Source organism: Leptinotarsa decemlineata, unplaced genomic scaffold (assembly GCF_025532065.1).
Source record: "Leptinotarsa decemlineata unplaced genomic scaffold, Ldec_3_MD MMD2_tig00026354_RagTag_RagTag, whole genome shotgun sequence".
NCBI lineage: Eukaryota > Metazoa > Arthropoda > Insecta > Coleoptera > Chrysomelidae > Leptinotarsa > Leptinotarsa decemlineata.
In genome coordinates this window covers 13,119,859-13,142,669 of record NW_027412702.1, presented here as the reverse complement: position 1 = coordinate 13,142,669, position 22,811 = coordinate 13,119,859, and the positions used below count along the sequence as shown (strand labels likewise).

General features: G+C 33.3%; 1 protein-coding gene across 1 annotated transcript in view; it reads right to left on the bottom strand.

The window, feature by feature from the left end:
* LOC111506235 (F-box protein 42) overlaps window positions 1-22,811 on the bottom strand; it is a 106,855-nt gene that overhangs the window by 19,684 nt on the left and 64,360 nt on the right. The gene's annotated exons all lie outside the window — the stretch shown is intronic.

Sequence of the window (22,811 nt, the reverse complement as noted above, 5' to 3'; positions counted from 1 at the left end):
CAAATAACTGCTAAATTGTTCTTCCACTTAACCTAAAAATGTCTCTGCATGGGTATTGAAGTAGCATATCATTAACATAAGTATATGAATAAAGATCAGTGACTGGCGATGATACAAAACTAGGCAAACTATTATTGGTCAAGAATCGCTCAAAGAGGAAAAAATAAAAAGATTGAAAAGCGGGATGGTGAAACATTCATCATGTTATTGATTTTGAAAAAGATATAATTTCATTTTGATTTTAAACTGAGAGGGTGGCAGTTTTTTTAAAAATTCAGGAGCGATATCTGAGAGCGATACTAGATCTTTAGTCCAGTCATTATAGTAAGTTCACCTCGGAATTCGAGATACCCAGCTGTAAGTCTGTAAATACTTGTATATTGACACCCTAAAAGTTGTCTCAAAACCTACATATGGTAGAGTGTAAGCAACTATTAAATTTCAAGGTCAAAGGTCACAAAAATCGGTTTTTTGCGCTTTTTTTTGGAAATATCTCATTTCCTATGGGTTTTTTGCTATTTGTTTTTATTATCAATATTGTAGAATACAAAATTCTCTACAAATTTTGTTAAAAAAAAAATTTTATACGGTGAACCGTTTTCGAGATAGAGGGCGGAGAGCACGCGGTCACAGCATCACTTCAGGTCAACCGGTGCCTCCGGTCGAAAACGCGCCATATATAGTTGATGAACTATCGATAAATCAATGATTATAAATATTTGTCAATTTTTATTAACTATTATATTATATTTTATAATTTTTTTTCCTAACTAATCCACTTTTTATTCAGTATTAATTTATTTAACAACACTTACCTGCCCATGTAATTGCAGAATTGTTAATGAAAATATAGGAATTATATTTGAATTTTAACCTAATTAATATTTATAACTTCTTACATGATGAAAAAAAAACAAATAAATTATGAAATAATCTTTTTATTAAAAAATATCATTGAATACATTTATTTTTATTGAAAGTAAAGAAATGGAATAAAGGGTACAAAAACTACAATCTATAATTTTAATCATCTTCTTCCTCTTCATCGTCGTCTTCTGGCTGCTGGTAAATTTCAAACTGGTCTTCATTATCGTCTTCAACGACATTTGTCTCAAGTTCTTCCATGATTTCGGGGTCAAAGGTTCCATCTTCGTTAATGTCGCTCTGATATGGTAGAGCATTGAGACAAGCTTGCCCATTACATTGGCCACAAGCTAAAGAGCCCGCAAGCCCGCTTTCCTGCATCCGCATCGCGAACCACAACCACTCTTGCAGTTGCAGGTGGTAAAATTGTCATGATAGGCTCCAGAAAATCGTTTCGCATTGCCCAACCCCATACCTGGGGTTCCAAATCATGTCCTAACCAAGTTTGAACTTGATAATATACACGGTTGAAATGTTGATGAGCAGCTGCACTTGTTGGTGGAATATTTGAAAGCTGTACAGGTTTATTAAGTTTTGTAGACTTGACGTAATGCATATAACCAAGATGATCGAGACTTTTCACAGATTTCGGAGCATTATAGACTGCCAATAAGGTTTGAGTTCCACTCTCTAATAATCTCTGGGCCGAACAATTTTCTTCCTCAAATGCTGCAGCTAGTTCATCCAAATTTGTCAGTTTCTCAAAAACTTTTAAAAATGATTTTTTTCCCTTTTTAAAAAGCGCAGAAGTTGTGTCACAGCCACTTAATGCGTGCAGAAATAAAATATGTTTTTTAGAATGAGGATAATTATCGAAACTTTTAGTCGAGTATATCTCCGTTTTTACATTACCTTTCCCAACTTTTTTAAAGAAAATTTCTGGTTGGTAAGACAGTGTACGCCCAATTAAAATGACAATATCTTGTCCCATTATAACTGAAGTTTTTTTAGACTTTGATTCTTCAATTGCAGTTTCAACAATAAGAACATTCGCATCATCTCTGGCTTGTTTAGTAGTAATATTTGCAGCTTGTAATTTTTCAATTAACATATTAATGAACTTATCTTTGTTATTTCGAATTGATAAGAATTTTTCTTGAGTAACTGGTACAACCATTGTTTCATCGAAACAAACTTCATACGTTTGCTACTCCATAGCTTTTACGTTCTTACTGTAGTCTGAATATCCATCAAATACAACAATTATTTTGGAACTGTAATGCCTTTGTAAATAATTATTTTTTAATTTTAGTAAACGGTTATCAGTATTATTGAATAGATATAGATTTAATGCATGAAGAAAATGATAAAATATAATATAATAGTTAATAAAAATTGACAAATATTTATAATCATTGATTTATCGATAGTTCATTAACTATATATGGCGCGTTTTCGACCGGAGGCACCGGTTGACCTGAAGTGATGCTGTGACCGCGCGCTCTCCGCCCTCTATCTCGAAAACGGTTCACCGTACAAAACATTTTTTTAAACAAAATTTGTAGAGAATTTTATATTCTACAATATTGATAATAAATACAAATAGCAAAAAACCCATAGGAAATGAGATATTTCCAAAAAAAGCGCAAAAAACCGATGTTTGTGACCTTTGACCTTGAAATTTAATAGTTGCTTACACCCTACCATATGTAGGTTTTGGGACAATTTTTAGGGTGTCAATATACAAGTATTTACAGACTTACAGCTGGGTATCTCGAATTCCGAGATTCTTACCTAATTTAAGCTTAAATGACTGGATTACTCAGGCTGACCTGGGGAAGAAATGTGAAGGTAGCAATGATGCTGGCCAGACACATCTGCAGAAAGACATGGGGTATTGGATCTACACCTATATGGTTAAACCCATGATAAGTTATGATCCTATGGTTTGATAGCCAAAGATGAAAAAAACGACCACTCCTACAGATGCATCGGAGACACTCTTGAGGGTGGGACAATGCAGACTGGAAAACACATCGAGTTACATAATAATTATAATACATGATTCAATTGGTAGAATCAAACTAAAATAGCGTTAGAGAAAATTACTTTTCAAAAGGCAGAGTTCGCACTTGAAGAGGGGTTGGAAAAGTGCTTTCTTCCACTCGACCAACTGACCCAAATTATTACAGGGTGTTACAGAAGACTTACAGTATACTTCAATTATTCCTAAAGCTTCGACATAGCATAATGGCAAATTACGGATTACAACTTATAGAAACTCACAGTGATAACTCACTTGATAGAAGACAGAAGCCCCTACCTCAAGATGTGCAGTAGATGTGTAGAAATCTGTTATCAGTCTGTTAGATTATTCGAGCCGTAAACATCAAAATTCGGGACAGTATTCAGTTAGTGATAGAATTCAAAAGTAAATTGCACAAACATATTTTAAATAGTCAAACTCGTGAAGATACAATGCGATTTCTCTCACCGCCCATGACTCAGTCCGCTAGCTGTAACTAGGCAATAAAAAAATAATGAGCTAATTTGATATAAATTAATATGTTAATTTTTTCTCTATTTTTATACAGGGGCCATTCACGTACTACGTAAGCATACTTATTACAATTATTAACTCCCCGCCCATCCCCCTTGTCAGCAAAAGTAAGTGTTGCTGTTAGAATCACCATGTATTTTAATTGAGTTAATCAGTATTTATCACTTGTTTTTATGTTTACAAAAAAACAAAAAAGAAAAATTTGTTATGACATTGACTTGTTAATATAATTTTGAAATTGAAGATTAAAAATAGTTAAAGTTTGATTCCTGGTTTATTTGACTTTGAAATTGTTGTTAAATATATTAATACCCTCCACCCCATGTCATAAAAAATAAGCAAAGCAAATTCCCCCCCATTAGTGCTTACGTAATAATTGAACGGCCTTACAGGGCAAACGGCAGACTTTTCGAATATAGGTAATGAAGAACACATGATCAGATTTTGAATGGAAAAACTAATTCAACATAATAGCGCATGTATCTAAATCTTAACTAATATATGAAGAGAAAAGATGTTTAGTTGGTAATGGATGAACTACACGAGTATATAATCAGCGAGTAACAATGTGCTATATTCTATTTTCAAAAATATTATAGATCCTCACGTAGAGTTGCTTGGAAAAACAACATGATTGAATACCTCCCTGAATAATTTTATTTGTTAACTTGTAAATAAATCACTGAAAAATAAAAACATATAATATTAATGATTATTATCATGAATAGTGTTATTGATTTTAACAACGTACTCCAAGGTATCAATTTTTTCTATAAATAAAGTCTGATCTAAACATAGCGGTAACATTTTGATGAAATATCGACATTTCCATTTTATAATTTGGATTATTGATGAAAAAAACTATTAAATCTTGGGTACCATTTTATTGACATTTTCAATATTATATTAGTATTATTTCATGATCTCTTCCACGGACGATGAAATTATTGTTTTCACTAATTGCCTGCCTCACTGTATCTCCACCACGTGTAAGAAATATGAAAATGTAGGTAAATGGAAAATACCACCCGCAACATTTCTACCCCCCGGACTTGGACAAGATATTTTTTGGCAACTCAAATAAATTGCAAATAATCAGTTCGAGGTAAACGAACGACGAACTAATTTTCCCAAATTCGCACACGTTTTTTTCTCGAAACTCCGACGAATTGTATAGAATTAGGTAATTACAGAGAAGAGACATTCGTATATATTTTTTCGCTCTAAAAGTGCTCATTAAATGGCAGGAACACATAACCAACATGTATGAAACGGCAGTTTATATCTTTCTTAACATCACGATTCCCTCGAAGTGAACAAATTTAAAGCACATTTTTTCAATTGCAGATCAAACGTGTTATTACACACCAGTGGCGTAGCCTCAAGGTATACCGAAATGATTAGTACTATGTTAGGCAAAAATAACACAAAAATATTTCTCAAAGTTTTTTCATTTTGTTTTTTCCTGCAATGCCCCATGTACATATACAAAAATCATTGAATATTTTCAGTGGCATTCGCCAGAGAATAATTGTTTTATGACTGAGATTATTATCCCGGTTATTAAACGAAGTAGGTACCATTTTTTAGTGTAGTGTGTAGAGTGCTGGTCGGTTGGATCACCTGATCTTTCTTTTGCAAAACTCAATAAAAATTTATTACTGAAAACTAATAACCTTAATTTTAAAATTACATAACTGTCGATCAGATGAGAAACATCTATAGAAATTATTGCAAGTCAACCCATACTGTTATTTGAATGTTTTTCAAGAAAGAAATATTACGATTGAGGTTATGTGTGTCCATACAGGGTGTGTCACATCAAGTTTGCGATGGAGTGGTGAAGATATCGAAAAATGTTTCATATACAAGTTTTAGATAACAATATATTGGGCTTTTCTGATATATTCACTAATATATGGTTATCCAGTATTGATGAGTGGCGTATTGATGGGTTTTTTAAAATGTAGTAACATATATTGCATATTGCATTCCAGATGTGGGTTTCATCTGAAAAATACTTTTAGAAATAATAGTATTGTATTATACTCGTATAGGTACGGAACGACGAAAAATTAATTTACTATTGACCCGTCCTCATTTGTAATGAAAACTAATGCGAAAAGTCTGTTTTGTTATGAAGATCTCTCAAAGAGGTGAAAAGAGCTTTATAAAAATATGGAGTTGCACGAAGAAGAAGAACTCTATTTCCAGATAGGCAAGCCTAATATAAATATAATTAATGTACTTTATCTACACATAATAGGTACATAAAAATCACAATAAATTCTATTTTTAACGTAATAACAGAAAATCATAAAAAAACTATATCGCATGTATATGCTATGTAGGATACACTTTTACATATTTATTTATTTTATATATTCATTGAGAACGAAGTCTTAGTTATTAATATATTTTGAATATAAATGAGTTTTAATTCAGTTTGTCGTTATAAATGTTATCAAGTCCCTCTTGAATAGACGGATAGAAGAAGAATTTTTTATATTATTTGGCACATGTGATCCACTGTAATGAATGTTGCTGGAGTTTTTTTCCAACACCAAACCATTATTTTAACACCTCAACACGTGTTTCGATCACCAAGTGATCATCTTCAAGAAGAATATCAAACTGAGTTCATACTGCTAAGTGAATTTGTCCTTGGGATGTGAAAATTGGTGTTTGATCTGATATTATGATGATGTACTTCACTATTTCTGATTAAAAGGTTTACTAAGTATGTTGGTTGCAATTTACTCATTATTTTAAATATGAATAACATAGTTTAATAGTATAGTCGTTGACAGACATTAAGCCACCTCAAACTGCAGAGCATATCGTATATGTGTCATTCTATTGCAGTGTAATATTATTCGCATTCCACGATTCTGTAATTTTTGTAATTGATTTAATTCGTTTTCATTTAAGAGATATGAGAGAGTCCCGCAGAAATCATAATGGAGTTTTATTATGCAATTATATTATGAACATATGCCTTGCGGTTCGGGTGAGTTACACCATAAAATAGACAAAACAAATTTCGAACATAAAATTTACAAGTTATTTTTCTCGGACGAAGATTTCAAATTAATATTTCTTTCCATTATGAAAAAGTAAATTGATCGAGATACTGTGAAATTCAATATTTGAAAATATATTTTTCTTATAATTTTTTTAAAATATTTTTCGAGAAATGAAATGATTCTATTTGCCAGTATATTTCAATAGGTTCAGATGGATTATCCAATAATGATATTTGTCGATAGTAATCTGTATCTTCATGTGAACTATTTTTATGAACAGGAATAACTTTGCCTGTTTTACTGATTGGTTAATAAGAATCAACGAAATTTCAGATATACATGGAATGTAGAAATGTTTCTTCTCCTGCGAAGAAAATCAATTTATTTCAAAACGTTTCTGTTACAAAACTAACATTTTACATAATATATGGAAGTGAGAAGCGTTGATCAAAGAATTAAAATATTTAAAAAAATAACAATCCTATAACAATCCTGTGCATTCTGCGGAGACTTTCGTGATAAGTACTCTTGAAAAGTCAAATATCAGATCATTTTTTTTACTCTTTGGTTTGCAGGTAAGGTCTTCTAGTCGAAGCTATACGACATATTCGCTGAGCACGATGAGTACGCTGAGTCAATCCACACACCATGAGGTTGACGAACATAACAGTTTATAAAACCGTTCATACTAGTAGCAGGAAGTAGTAGTGAAGAAGTTATGGTATAGTGAAACACACCTGAGGAAGCTATTGTATGGAGACAAACATCTTGAGAATTCGTAAACTATTCAGAGGAAATAGCACAATGAAGTGTTACTTGAATATTATATTTTGAAAGGAAATTTCAAAGCTACTTGAAAATCTTGATACAGTTTTTCTCCACCCTCTCGGTGCCACTGCCTTGCTCTTCGGCCAAATAAACCATGTGTTAGGCCTGGACTTTTCCTCGTTCACAGAGAAATATAATTCACACACATTCTCCTTCCAAATATGGGGTTTCACGAAAGTTCTCTCATCAAATACGGGTCACGGCTGAGCCCGGTCAATAATAACAATAATAGAATTCGAAAATGTGGAAAACGACCGAAATTAGAGTGTGTGACTCGAGATTAATAATAATAATGATGAATGTTAGGGGCGGGCGGCTATTTAAGGATGTTTTGAGGCATCTTGCTGCACGCGATGCGCAACTGTTTGTTTCCATCTAAGGTTTGAAGACCCCTCGGGTGGTGACCTGCGATTTTTTTTTGTTTTTCGTGGCTGGCATTAACCGCGCAGGTATGTGTGAAAGTTGGTACAGTTCTAAACGATATATTATTTATAATATGCTTGAAAAATCTGAGAAAGATTCTTCTTGACAGAGAAAGGGTAAAGTAAAGTGAACATTGATTAATGAAAAATATGGGATCAAGGAACATGCCTTGTTCATTATTCAGTTTGATATCTAAAAGATCATCTTTGGCTCTTTTTTAGCAAACAATATAACTGAGGACTTCAAAGAAAATAACTTATTGAGCTTTATCGAGTATTTTTTTGATGATGCAAGTGTGTTTTTTTATTGCCTCAACTATATACGGCCAGTCTGACTCTGTCTATAAAGACTAACGCGATTCTGAATATAGAATGCGGATGTAAATAGCCCCCTCTCTTTTATTTCCTGGCAATAATGAAATGTGTGCAGAGAGGAACCCACACTTTTATTATGAAAAATTGGGTTTCAATAAATTTTCTGGTCCACTATTAAAAGTGGAGTAATTTCTTGAAAAATAGAAATTCGTCAAAAACAAAACGCTGTGATACATTACAATAATAATAATATAATTTTCACAAAAACATTCATTTATATGACAAAAGATAAACACTGATCAACATGTACAAATTTAAATTGAATATCATTTGTTTTTTTCAATCGGAAGTGTTGATTGTGAGCGAAGGACCACCCTTGTTAGGGACGAGTAATGAAATATGAACGTGTAACTATAACTATTTTAATAATGCAGATGAGCATCTTACATCGTGCGGTAACAGACTGGAATGCGAATGTAAGTTTGTTTGTTACGGTTTCAGGCAAAAACTACTCAACCGTTCATCATGAAATTTTGTACACATATTCTTGGAGGTATTAGAAGTAACATAGGATACTTTTTATTGAAAAAATATTTTTTATGTAAGATAAAAAAATTGTTTTTCAAAAAAATCTCAAAAACTAGCCACTTCAACGTCATCTAGCATTCCAGTAATGAAGTTAGGTTACTTTAGGTAGGGTTAGGTTAGGTAAGGTTGGGTTAGGTTAGGTTATGTTAGGTTAGGTTAGGTTAGGAAAAACTTATAACATAGTCTACAAAAACACCCTAAATTAATAATCTTCATTTTATCTTTTTAAATTGTAAGAATTGAAAATTATTTATTTTTCTAACAGTGAAATATATTTCAACATTTGTTCAATAAAGCATATTTTAAATTTTAGAAATTTCATCGTTTGTAATAATTTTTAAAAATTTATAATACCAGCCAAGCATTAAAATATAGTTCTCATATTGATTCATTTCTATTGTACTGACACTTATTTAATGGCATAAATGCGAGCGAAGCCGCGGGTGAAAGCTAGTATAAAATAAAATGATTATACAGGAAGAACATTTTTAAATATTCATTTCTCATTTCTGTTGTTCTGTTTCAGTAGACCATCCTCTAACTGTAGGAGTTGGGTTTTCGATAGAATATACACTTTTCGGAAGGCAGAAAGCAATTTATTTCAAAATAGACTCTTCACAAATATCTGTAGATCATGCGAAGAAGTAACTTTCAGATACAAACTGTAAGAGAAAGCCCTGTCGAAACATTGAATTACACAAAAACGCTTTTTCCTATTTAGTTTGTAATCCAAACATTCGTTATTCCTAAACATATATGTCCGCCGTTGAGGATGACAGTGTTTCATGTAAATGAAATATTATCTTTTACATACGACATTGTGTAGCAGTCCTGTGAATGATATCTGAATCAATTACACAAGGAATATTTGGAGAACAAACCGAATAAAAAAACAATGTTTTTTGTATAATTCAATGTTCATTTAAAAGAAGTTGTTTAAAACTTCTTCCAGTTTGTGTCTGAAAGTTACTTCTTTCCATGATCCAAACATATTTGTAAAGAGTTTATTCTGAAATCAGTAGCTTTGTTCTTTTCTTTGGAAGATTTCCACATTTTTTGGTAGTACCTGCTGAGTTGAATATTTGTTTTGTGTTATGAATCTTTGATTCATAACCGATATTTTTTAATTCAATATTTACTTATACGTCAGTAACCATCATTATCCTTATAGTCTAATCAACAAGTTCAAAAACATGAAAAATAGAGATAAAGGTCCTAAAAATATGAGTGATAGCTCATTCGATTTGGAATCACCTCTAGAAAAATGTTTTTGAAGGATTTTAATGCAGGTAAAAAATTGCAATTGTTATTAACAAAATAAGATTAAAAAAAATGGTATTTAGTTTTTCGTTAATAACTCAAAAAATATTATTATTTAAGCAATTTTGAAAAAAGCTCGTTAAAGAGGAGGAAATTTTCGATAAAAAAGTCTCGACTCCCGAAACTCTATCGACATTATTTATAATTTTAATTTGACGTTACGACTGTTACGGCATGCGCGCGCTGCCGCTAAAGAGAGTTTATCAAAAGAAATACTTTTTTTATAACATAAAATGTCATTTTGAAAATTTGAAAAAATCTTGTATCTTCTTAACACTTGAGTGAATCGAGTCTCGTAGAAAAAAAGTTTTATCACCATTTTTCAAAAAGTTATTCAATTGTTAACTAACAAATTTATTCCCAATCTCCGTTGGCATAAATAATGGGATAAAAGGTATAAATAATTGGCCTATAAATTTAATTTTGAACTTCGTGGAGCCCTTTTGATATATATTGTTTTTTTTCAATTGATATTTAGCTATGTCTGTTTTCACATTAAACAATGGCAGTTATTAACATGGGATATGAATTTTTTACGTAATTTGTTCATCAAATTGTTTTAAACAAACAGAGAAATTCAATATTTTTGAAAAAACTTTTTTACTATTTTGTTGTCTAGAGGTAATTATGATTTAAAAAAATTTTTTTCTTAATTTTAATTTTTAATTGTTTAAAATCGATTTTTTTATATTTCGATTGTTTAAATGATTAGTTGAATAATAATTTTGCTTTTAAAAATCATAATTTACACTTTTAAATAGTTCAGTTATAATATACAGTGGCGTAACATTTTCAGTTAATTATTGTTATTATTTCAATATGTTTTTTACACTGTGCTGGATGAACTTCTTATGAAGTGTTCCGGAATTTTCGTTTTGTTGAATAGGATAATTCGATCTTCTGATACGTGTCTATTAACCCAATTCAATTGGAACTAGTTTTTATACTGTGGAGTTTTGAATACAAAATATGCCAACTTTTCTCGAAATTGTATTTGTACTGTGAAAATTAACGCAAATAATTGCCATAAAGACTCTACAGTTATACGGTTTCCTCTAAAACAAAACAAGAAAAACCATAATGAATAAATTTGTAAACGGACTGCATCAATATTGCGAAATGAACGGTGAACATTGTAAACATTTAGTGGAATAGTCTGGGGTGCGATTTTTTTGAAATTATTATATTCATCGTTAGTTTGCGGATCCTTGAAACGAATATAAAACTGCTAATTACTCAGGAACGACGGAACGACTCATCAAAAATTTTTAAAATGTTGGATATAGATTGAAACACTTACGTATCAAACCTTCTATTTGAAAAAATAGTTGGTGGCGCCCTTTTGGCGATTAGTGATACAAAACTATTGCTTTTCTTGACGAAAGGTACTAAAAATGATACCTTCTTACGTAAATGTTGTCCGACTTCGATATATTATACTAGTTGTTGCCCGCGGCTTCAACCGCATAGAATTTGGTTTGTCACATAAAGTTTCCTGACAGACCATTTTGAACAAACAGTTACAATATTTTTTATTAACCCAAAACTTCAGGTTTCCAACTTCAAAACTGACGAAGTTCAATACAATCTTTGAACCCCTATTTCTCCCTCTTGGGGGTGGTAATACCTGATTCCCTTTTTTAATTCATATTTACGCTATACAAAGAACCTACCTGCATATTTTAAGATTTTAGATTCAGTAGCTTCGGCTGTACGTTAATATAAAAGCGTGCAATATCTAGTAATTTATATTTTTACTTTAAAAATACAACAACTAAAAAATAATGCCAACTGCACCAAGTAATGAATAGCTTTGAGAATCGAATTATGTTACTCATAAAGAAGTTCGCAAAACTAACACAACCGTCAACGACGTCTGCCTGCACACGTCTGCCCGGTCGCGTTCTCGGCGATGGCGCTTCATTGCTTAGACCACCCCTCTACCCCCACGCATTGTCCCCCGTCGTCTTACAGTAGACGCGACGCGTAATAGCTTACTGCGTTGAGTCAAGTTAATCTTATCGTGATAACTTTCAAACGATTAGTACAAATTACATAGTATAAAAGACAGAGTTTATGTACACTAAACGACCATTGCGTATCGACAGAAATTCTAAAATGTGAATTGCAAAAAAGTATCCAATTCAATTGTATTTATGGCTCAGTATTTTGTATACGTTATATGTTATCGCGGACTTTTATTTAGAACCATTGAAGATAAACAATATTCTGTACATTATTTGCATGTAACTCCAACGATATAGGCAGTGCACGCTAAGATAGCTCTCAGGGAGTAAGAATTTTTCCGACTTATTTAATACTTATTCTTGTAAATTGTAGCCTATATGTTATTCTAATGTATAAGTTGTATTAATGTAAAGTTTCATCTGAATCCGTTCAGTCGTTTCGGCGCGAAAGAGCAACAAACATACATCCTTCCTTACAAACTTTCACATTTATATTAGTATAGATACGTCCGCACTGTATATTTTTCAATATGGAGTTGTCGATCTGAAAAATAATACAGGAAATATATTTCCAGTACTGAAAAAATAATTAACACTAATTTTAATCTGTTGAGAAGTACTAACATCTTGAACATCGATCATGAATGATGTTTTCTGTTCTCGTACATGTTCATTTTTGAAACTAATACTTTACGTTCTGGTCATTCGAGCCAGATCCAAAGTTTTTTATTGTTCATCGGTAAATGAAAAAGAAATTAAATTCATTATATATCGAAACACATTCAAGCATTCGGCTACAAGTGACTCACACCAATATACCTACAAAATTAATATCGATCATTATCGTCAGCGGGCTGTTATGAATTCCTGCAGCACAATTAAACTTCCTGCAATGCATCTAACGACGACATTTCCATATAAAATACATAGACGACTGCCTGGGAGCCGAGAAAGCCACCTGAAGAATTTTTCGACGATTAATAACCCCAGCACTAATTACATTAGCTATTAGCGGGTCTCTCCCGTAATTACCCTTCTCACCGCTAGGTGGCGAGTCGACCAGATGAGTAATTACACTAGATTAATTGCCTGGGGCTTAATATTCCTCTGAGCCTATGGCTTTCTCAGCCGGGCCGATCTTTTACAGCTCATTTGCATTTCAGAATTGAGAAATCCATCTTGAAGTTTTGTTTTAGGGTTGACGCGGGCGGCAAGGGGAAAGCGAGGGGATTATTCATGATTTTATGGCACAGGCAACGCGGCCAACCCTTTTCCTATTCTGTCTTCGGCCCTTATTCTGTCGTTCTCCCTCGACCCCATAAGAAAACATTTTACTTCTGCGGATGACAGATAAAAATATATGTAGTTCTCGGAAGGGAGTTTCTCTGATTGCGCTACTTGGTTTTGTTTCGCCTTCCACTTTGCCTTTTTATTTGTTCGCCTTGATTAGATAAGGGAAGTGGGGATTCTCTTGATTTGTTTAGGTTCATTTTCCGCCGAGATAAAAACTTTCGACGAAGGTAAAAGGCCGTTTGGAAACAGAAAAGTGAGGGATTATTTCATGGTCTTTAGCAATATCGAGACAACTTGAACTTGAACTGAAAATGATATCATATATTTTTCGAAATTTCCTTTGATGGAAAATTCAAACCGAATTGATTTGAATGGAAACGGCTGATGAAAATTCATATCATAACTTGTCAATAGAGCTGATCGATATTTTCAGTATAAAAGGTTTACAAAACAGTGACAGGGAAGTATTTTATAGCAGGTAAAAGTAGTAAGGTCCAAATTGATTTGAATGAATCGCATCTTTTTTCGTGAAAGTTAAATCTAATTAATATATATTAAAATTTTTTATATATGAATTGACATTGAAAGTGGAAACTGAACCATATATGGACACCAATAAGTATCTAACAAAAAAAACATTTTCCACACAACAGAATTGTGACAACAATTTGGGAAACAAAACTTTTTATATGTTGTAGCGTTTATAAAAACCTACTGTGCTTTACATTTGATTTTTATTTCACCGAAGGTAATCCTAATTGATTTTAAAGAAAGTTTTCTGAGGAGTAGGCAATCCAATTTACACCTTTTGCCTTGCTAAGATTTTCACTTCTCAATACACATATGATAATTAGTTTCTGGTACAGATTGATAAGTTTTTCTTTCCAATAGGACCGATTCACTCGGATCCCTTCGAGGTAGATTTTCAATTTTCGTTAAACCGAAAGTCAGGAATGAGGTGTCACCAAAATTATTTGGGTGAATTCCTCAGAATAGACTTGCGCGGTAGGTGATCCTTGATCATGAGAACGGCCAGGAGTTGTGCCATTTTGGAAAAGGGAGTGATGAACGAGAATCTCGAGAAGGGATTCGTTTAGTGGTGAGCCGTGTGGTCCATTTTCAAGAATTTGAACGATATCGTTTCGGATATAGTTTCATATATAGATTTTGAGAGTTTCACAAAAGGTTGCTCTTCCTGAGGATTCTACTGGGTCACAACTACTTTTCCAGAACGAGCGACGCCATTTCCTTGAAGACGTTATTAGTGATTTTTTTGGTTAACGGAACCCTTCGATTAAGAAGGGTTTTAGTATTGGAGACTTTTTACAATAGTTTTTCTGCAGAAGAGCTTCTACAGAACTTGTATGGAATCATTAAAGAGGGAAGAACAAGGACTTCTATCTCTGAGTGCCTTACGGAATAGATTTTCAGTTAATTTACCGAATGGTGGGTTTTTCATTCGTCTAGTTCGATAAATGTTATTGTCCACGTCCACAAGATAGTTTAGGTCCTTTTTAAAAATTAGAAAAGTACGTGCTCCAAGTCTGTCCCGTTCCTGGTCGTAGAAAACTGCAGCTACAGCTCGACGAGAAACTAACAGGCAAATATTACTTACACTTGACTCATTTTTCCGAAAATAACTACTTTTTGCATTAGAAATACTGTTTCATTAATATACAATTATTGAATTTTGACTTGATCCATTCATAATGTAAACCTGAACTGAGTATACTCTGGTGAGTTCATTTTTAACACCATTCCTAATAATTATTTTTTTCTATGACATGAATCCTTTAAGTTATATTTTTCCTGATATTTTTACCTGGACTATCCTTAGGTAAATGAAAGCGTACTTTTACCTACGATAATTATTTAGTTATTACAATTTGTTTTACACATGATTAAATTGAATAGCTTTTTTCGAGATCAATTGCCCTACCACCAAACTGATATTTTTGCACTTGACGCGCGTTTCGCCAACAAAGTTAGCATCCTCAGGAGAAGAAGGCATGAGGTGAAAAGTGGCATGAGGGTTTGGCCAGCAAACCCTCATGCCACACATGGTCAAAGACCTTAGAATTATCAAGCGTAACAGCTCTTGACTCTCCATGTTTCTTGATTGCGTCGATTGCTGAGGTTCGGAACACTGTTCCGAACCTCAGCAACTTTTGATGTTTTTGAGAAGCAGCTTTCGAAATTCCAGCCACATAACTGTGCCAAGACATATTGGTTTCCATTTTAACCACCCAATAGACTTATTGAAGCGGAATTGTCTGACCTGACATTATTATATCCGGTTCGGAGACATTCATCTTCTTGGAGAAAACCGATGCCTGTGTTTTTGTTGCATTGAATTGAGCCTGGTTACTTTCACCCCAATTCGAAATCACCTCTAGATCCTCATTAGGATATGCAACCTCATGTTACCGCTGAAGATGTGCCTCTGTAGCCGATGTCCTGGAATCCATTAAAATGACGGGACAAGTGTGCTGTCATCAGCAAACCAATATATTGGATTCTTGATTTTTTCCAATAAGTCGTTGATATACATGAGGGTTTGGCCAGCAAACCCTCATGCCACACATGGTCAAAGACCTTAGAAGTATCAAGCGTAACAGCTCTTGACTCTCCATGTTTCTCGATTGCGTCAATCCAAATACGGGTGACATACGATTGAAGGTGGCCTGTTGATCTTTGTTTTCGAAAGCCGTATTGATGATCGCTCAAGACGTTAAATCCTTCCAAATAGAATATGCTGCCGGTGAAGACGTGCCTCCGTAACCGATGTCCTGGAATCCAAATGGAATAACGAGACAAGTGTGCTGTCGTCAGCAAAGCAATATATTGAATTCTTGGTTTTTTCCAATAAGTCATTGATATTCAATAAAAAGAGGGTTGGAGACAATATGGATCCCTGGGGAACACCAGCGTTGCTGGTGAAAGTATTCGAGAGACACCATCGCCACTAGCAGGGAAGGTTCTTTCAGGAAGCTGAAGAGCCATACACAAAAATGACCCGACAAGCCATAGCATCGAAGTTTGGCCAGCAAGCCCTCATGCCACACACAGTCAAAGGCCTTATAGATATATCAAGTGCAACAGCTCTTGATTCTCCATGTTTCTCGATTGCGTTATTCCAAATACGGGTGACATATGATAGAAGGTCGCCTGTTGATCTTTGTTTCCGAAAGCCATATTGATCGCTCAAGATGTTAAAGCCTTCCAAATATTTGTTTGTAATCCACAAACATTCATAACGGAATAAAAACGCTACACAACGTAATGTAAGAACAAATTTTGTACCTTAATATTTTTGTATACAAGGAAAACTTTCTATCTCTAAGTGTACTTTCATAAGCTCCAGGTGGAAACATTAATCTTCTTCAGTCGTTTTCCTAGACAATTCACTCAATTTCTACAAAAAATTCACAACTTCACTCCACTGGAAAAGGCTTTATCACAACGACACTTCCTGAAACAACATTCATGGAACTAGATACTTCAATCGCATCAAATAGAAAATTGGAAAGGTAACAATTTTATATAATGATGGAGAAGTGGAAATCAAAAAAAGTTTTTTCCAAAAAGTTATCTCTTCAATAAATGAGACAACACTTTCCTTATGCACGTTTCACCCATTAGAAAATGATCACAACTGATTCCTAATACCTCAATTAGTGAACTACATCAAACTGACCGACTTTTTTAAGTCAGTGTCATTATTTTTCTTGTTACTATCATCGGATATTAACCCATCAGGACGTATACACCTCTGAGGAAGCTAGCCATTCGCGCCAACGAAACATTAGCAAGAAATTCCAAAAATCTGCGGCCTTCAAACCCGAAAAATAATGATACTGAGAACCTTGGCCGCGAAAGCCTTAACCATTTTGTTATTCAAGTCATCTCATCAAAATGATTTTTTTAATTATCTCCTTTGTAAATTCAAGAAATATTTGTTTACAAAGAAGTGAACAATGGATAGTTTGTATCTCGACGCCGGTTTCGCTAACCGAGTTAGCATCACTAGGAGATGGCTGAAACTATATATTACAAATAACATAGATCTTTCATATAGGGGAGATCGGGGTGGGAAGACACATTTTTTGTCATTTGCATTTTTAGTGTCCTTTTTTATAAATAAGCAATGGTATTTTTTACTCATTAAAAAAATATTATTTTTCTCTCCAACATCATATATAGAGGAAATATAATGGAAAAAAAGTGTGACTTTTAACCCCGGACCGAGGATGTTTGTCACAGTATCTGGGACAAGAGTTACCTAGGTAATTAAGGGGAATAAAAGTGGAATAATATAGGTAATTAATTATACTCAAAAAGAGACAACAAGTGTCTCATTTGTAGGAAAAAACTATTTGCTCCAAATAAATAACTTCCTTCTGGTAACTAAAATACCAAAAATATCCATCAGGCCGCAATGCCTGTTAACTAAAAATACCCATCCTAGCGAAATTATATTTAGTCAGTCTAAAATTCAGTGAATATTCGAAATCACAATTATGGTAAATGTTTTTCGAATATCCTTGGGAGACGAACCGAAATGAATACTTGAAGTCATAAGTATGTATCTTTAGTATCTTTCTAATTCTTTCTTCTATCTGTCGGTGAATATTTGCCTATACCTTTGATAACCAATTTTTGTTGATGGTATTGATGATTTGCCTATACCTGTGATAACCAATTTTTGTTGATGGTATTGATAACACCTTGTTGCTCATCTCTTCGACATCTCTTCACAAAACTGTGTAAAATTGCGATACTAATTAATTCCAAAACCACTTATTTTGCATCACGCAGTATAACTGCGTGTAATACTAGCCAATCAGACTTCCTCATATGATGCCATGATATTTCTATGATTTTTTCTAAACCAAACAAAATTGTATGTAGCAGAAGCTCAAAAAGCCAACAAAAAATGCAGCACACTTATATGGTGTTGGTTGTCACATGTGACTACCAGCCACCGTCAAGTTGAGACAACCAGCCCCAAAACACATTCCAAAATATAACTCCCTGAAATATCTCTGAATTTATATTCATTCATAAAAATGGATAGTGATATCATGAATCACATATGTCACATCAAAAATACATGAAATGATATATATTCATGAAAAATTCTAGTATGCTTATGAGATTCGACACAAACGCACAAAAATTTACTTTTGCCGTCCGAAAAAAACAAATGTACGTATCTCCCTCACACAGTATGAGAGTGTACTGAAGTGACGTTAGAAAGGAGATATTTCTCTCGCGATCCTTCTATTTTGTTCGATACACTCTTTCGTTTGTTCAATTTTCCAACATGGCCGCTGTGACAACCAACCCGTGAGACAACTATACCCGGTCTCCCCTACATCTGGGAGAACCAGATTCCATAATAAGAGTCATCAGATGAAGGTAATTTGATAAGGATCATTAATGAATAATCAGTATTAGTTATACAATTATATTGTCATTGTATTTCACTTCCCACACAGCACTAGATATTCATGGAATATTCCCTGTATATCATAAAACGAACGTATATATTCCAAATATTCATAGAATATTCTTGGAATATATACATGCATTTAGAATATTCATAGAATATGACAGGATTATTCCCGAAAGAATGTGCATAGAATGTCTATAAATGGATTATTCTCCCTTGAATATTCTAAGAATATTGTCGTCGATCGAATATACCATATGGTATATTCTTAGAATATATCCCCACGGTATATTTTGGAATATTCTATACAATGGAATTTTGAGTTATCTTATAATAACGTATTCAAATAATTCAATATTATTAAAAACAAAAATATTTGAAGATCTTAATCGAATGCATAACCTAATGTATATAACCCTGATAGTGTTAAACAGTTTTTGAACTCAACGCGAAGATTCTGGATGAATTGCTCCAACAGCAACTGTTGGAAACGACAAAAAAATTTGAATGGGCCAATAAATGAACCAATTGCATCAATAAATTGGTTAATTCTCATCCTATTTGTCTTTTTGTATTTGAAATTATTTAATTACAAAGCGAAAAATCCTGGAAAAAGAGAAATGGGCAAGTGAAGAATTGGAGTAAACGTTTCTCATTGGTCAATTGAAGTGTAGCGCGCGACAGTCGAATGAGCTCTGTGAAAGCGGCTGTCCCTTAATGCATGGTACATTTGCGTTAAATCCGACATTTGATTCAACATGGCGGTTGACGTGGCAGGTTCGCGTGTGTAATGCCTGGTGTGTTGGTGTTATTATCAAAGTATAATTCTGTCACATTCAGTGTACCATTTATAATTTGGGGTTGTCCAATTTGCAGTACAGCGAATAGTTTGATTTTGGATCTTCAAACAGGAGAGTTGCATATATTCACTCTTCAAGAAAAGTAAGTAAAATGCAATAGTATCGATAGTAAAGTCATGGTGATTAACCTACTATATCTCATTTTAGGTTCGAGAAGAGTTGGTGTGTGGGATTTGTTGGTTTGACTAAGTACATGTTTGAACTAGAGTGATTTCAGTTGTGTATCTTCAATAGAGAAAAGTAAGTGAATGACACATTTTTTTGTATCATTTGTTTTCATAATTTTTATCACTCGTTTTTAAGATAGTATCAATTTGCCCAAAAGCAAACAGAGTGGTACCTGGTACAGGCAGGTGCGCCAAGGAACTGAAAATGTAATGAGCACTTTTCAACAAGACAATGCAAGTTGCTCTCCAAGTCATCAAATGTTGTAAATGTTCATGAGTAACCTATGCGAAAAATATCTATTTGATTTTTATTCCAGTTTTATTGTGCCACTTTCAAATAGTGATAATGAACGTTAATGCACATTTTGTTCCAGGTATTACTATTGGAACACTGGCTGATGCATTGTTGGACAAATATAAGGAAAACTATTCTGGTGACCAAAGTTTGGATAACTTTAAGTAAGTGAAATTCATTGAAGAACCCATCATACCACTCATTTTAAATACTTCATTTGTGGGTTTATTTTTTTAAGTGAGAAACCTAACCTAACCTATTTCTTGATATAATACACTTTTTCTTTTTCAATGAAATGATATATTTATTATTTTTTAATTAGTGCTGATGAATTCACAGAGTTGTTATTTTAGTATATTTTTTAGTATACATTTGTTTGAGAGTAGGAACATCCTAATTTGAATACATCTCTAATATTTATAATATGACAGTATTCAGGAATATTTTATTCAGTGAATAAATATTTTGAATCAGATTTTTTATTTTTAATATTGGTTGAAACGTCAAATATTTCAGTGTATATTGTTTTTAAAATATATTTGTTTATGAATATTATGTGTTTTATTACTTGTGTGAATCTTGCATCAAAATGCAATATATACATGCCTAATAGCGGTTACTCGTCACATTCTTGGAATATTCCAAATATTCCTAGAATATTCATAACATATATTTAAAGAATATTCTATGGTGTTTCTCTATTGTATATTCCTACAATAAACTAAGAATATCCTGAATATTTTATGAATATTCCTCGGGTTCTATTCCTGGAATATTCTTAATAGAATATTCCTTAGATATTCTAAGAATATTATAAGATATTCCAAGAATATTCCCAAGGAATATTCTTAAAATATATCAAAGGTTCGCCAGGAGCACTTCCAGGGAATATTCTCCAGAAGATATATATATATATATATATATATATATATATATATATATATATCCATGATAATCATGGCATATTCATAGCATAATACAATATCCATAAATGTATATTCATGAAATATACCTGGAATATCTATTGCTATGTGGGTTCCTATTATTATTATTGTTTACCTGTTATGATATCCAATATTTACCTGGTTTGTAACTGTAACTAAGGTAAAGAATAAACGACAGGCTGCTTTGAATGGAAACTTTGTCGATGTTTATAGCGACTTCTATGTCGCTTCTAAATTTTCGAATACATTTGGAAATCTGTTGTCTTGTACCGGTCTCAACAACTCAGAACAATTTTCATTTATTTTGTTGCCTTTCTGTAAGGCATGTTGAGTGACACTATAATTTCGTACATCCTAGACACTCCCTTACTTTTGGCGAAAAAAAAAATACTGTTGAAGCCAAGGCTTGGCTTGATGACTTTGCGCCAGAAAAATCAACCGTCGAGAAGTTGTTTGCTAAGTTTAAACGAGGTGAAATATGAACCGAAGACGATGCAAGCAGTGAATGCTTCAAAGAGGCTGTTACCGACGAAAACATAATTGAAGTCCACAAAATAATGTAATACGACTTCAAAGTGAAGTTGATCAAGATAGCTGAGTCTTTAAAGATATCAAAGGACAGTGTTGCACATATCATGCATGAATATTCGAGTATGTGAGAGCTCTGTTTAAAGTGGATGAAGCACGGGATCACAATCGACCAAAAACAACATGGAATTGATGTGTTTGAAGCTGTTCCACCACAAAAAACTCGAATTTAGGCGTCGATATGTGACATGGTTTTACTATTTGAAACCAGAATGAAAACGATCGTCATCTGAGTGATCTGCACGTGGTGAACAAGATTATGGCATCAGTATTTTAGTATGCGCATGGTCTGATATTTATCGACAGTGATTATTCCACAGCGATATTCGAGCGTTTGAAGACGAAATCGCGGAAAGCGGCCCTATATTTGAAGAAAAAGAAAGTGCTGTTTCATCAAGAAAATCCACCGTGACACAAATCAATGAAAATGATGAATACGTTCGACTGGCGTGAACCATGAAACACTATTATTTACACTTCAGTGCTATAGTTTTAGAGGATTGTCATATAACTAGCTTTACATTTATCTAACAAGCAGGAAGCAATTAGTAAGACTCCAAGGAAATAAATCGCATATTGAGAATGATACATCAGGTGTAACACAAGGATCGGTTCTGGGTCCTATCTTTTTTCTGCTTCATCTGAATGATCTGGTAATCATTAACATTAAAGGGAAGTTCACACTTTTTGCGGATGACACCACGATCCTTTGGCGTGGGACAAATGAAGATAATCTCAGAGCCATCATAACTCTGGATCCCTATTATTATTATCTATAGGGTTAAACAGTGGTGCGATTCGAACTCCTTATGTTTCAACACAAATAAAACATACGCAGTTTGATGCAAACTCAATTTTGACGACTTACTTATAGAAAATCACGCTATATATAGTCAACAAAACTCACACAAAATTTTTAGGGGTATTTATAGATGATAAATTAAAATTGGATGAGCATATAAGAAATTTTTGCAAAAAGTAGCATCTGGCTGTTACGCAGTTCGAGTTGTTTCTAACGGACTCAATCAATCCTCAGCCAGAACTGTGTATTTTGGATATGTGGATTGCTTTTTGGGGCTTTTGTTGTCAGCAACTACTATATTCAGTATTCGTTCTATAAAAAGGGTTGTCAGATACATATGTAAGGAAAAATAATAAGACCACTGCAAACCACTTTTCATCAGTCAGAAATACTCCAATTCAGTAGCAAATAATGACAGACGTAACCACACGAGGGGAAGTAGGAATTTACCCTTGCTAATCCCAAAATCACCAATAACAAAATTTTATTTGATATATGAGAGCATGAAAATATACAA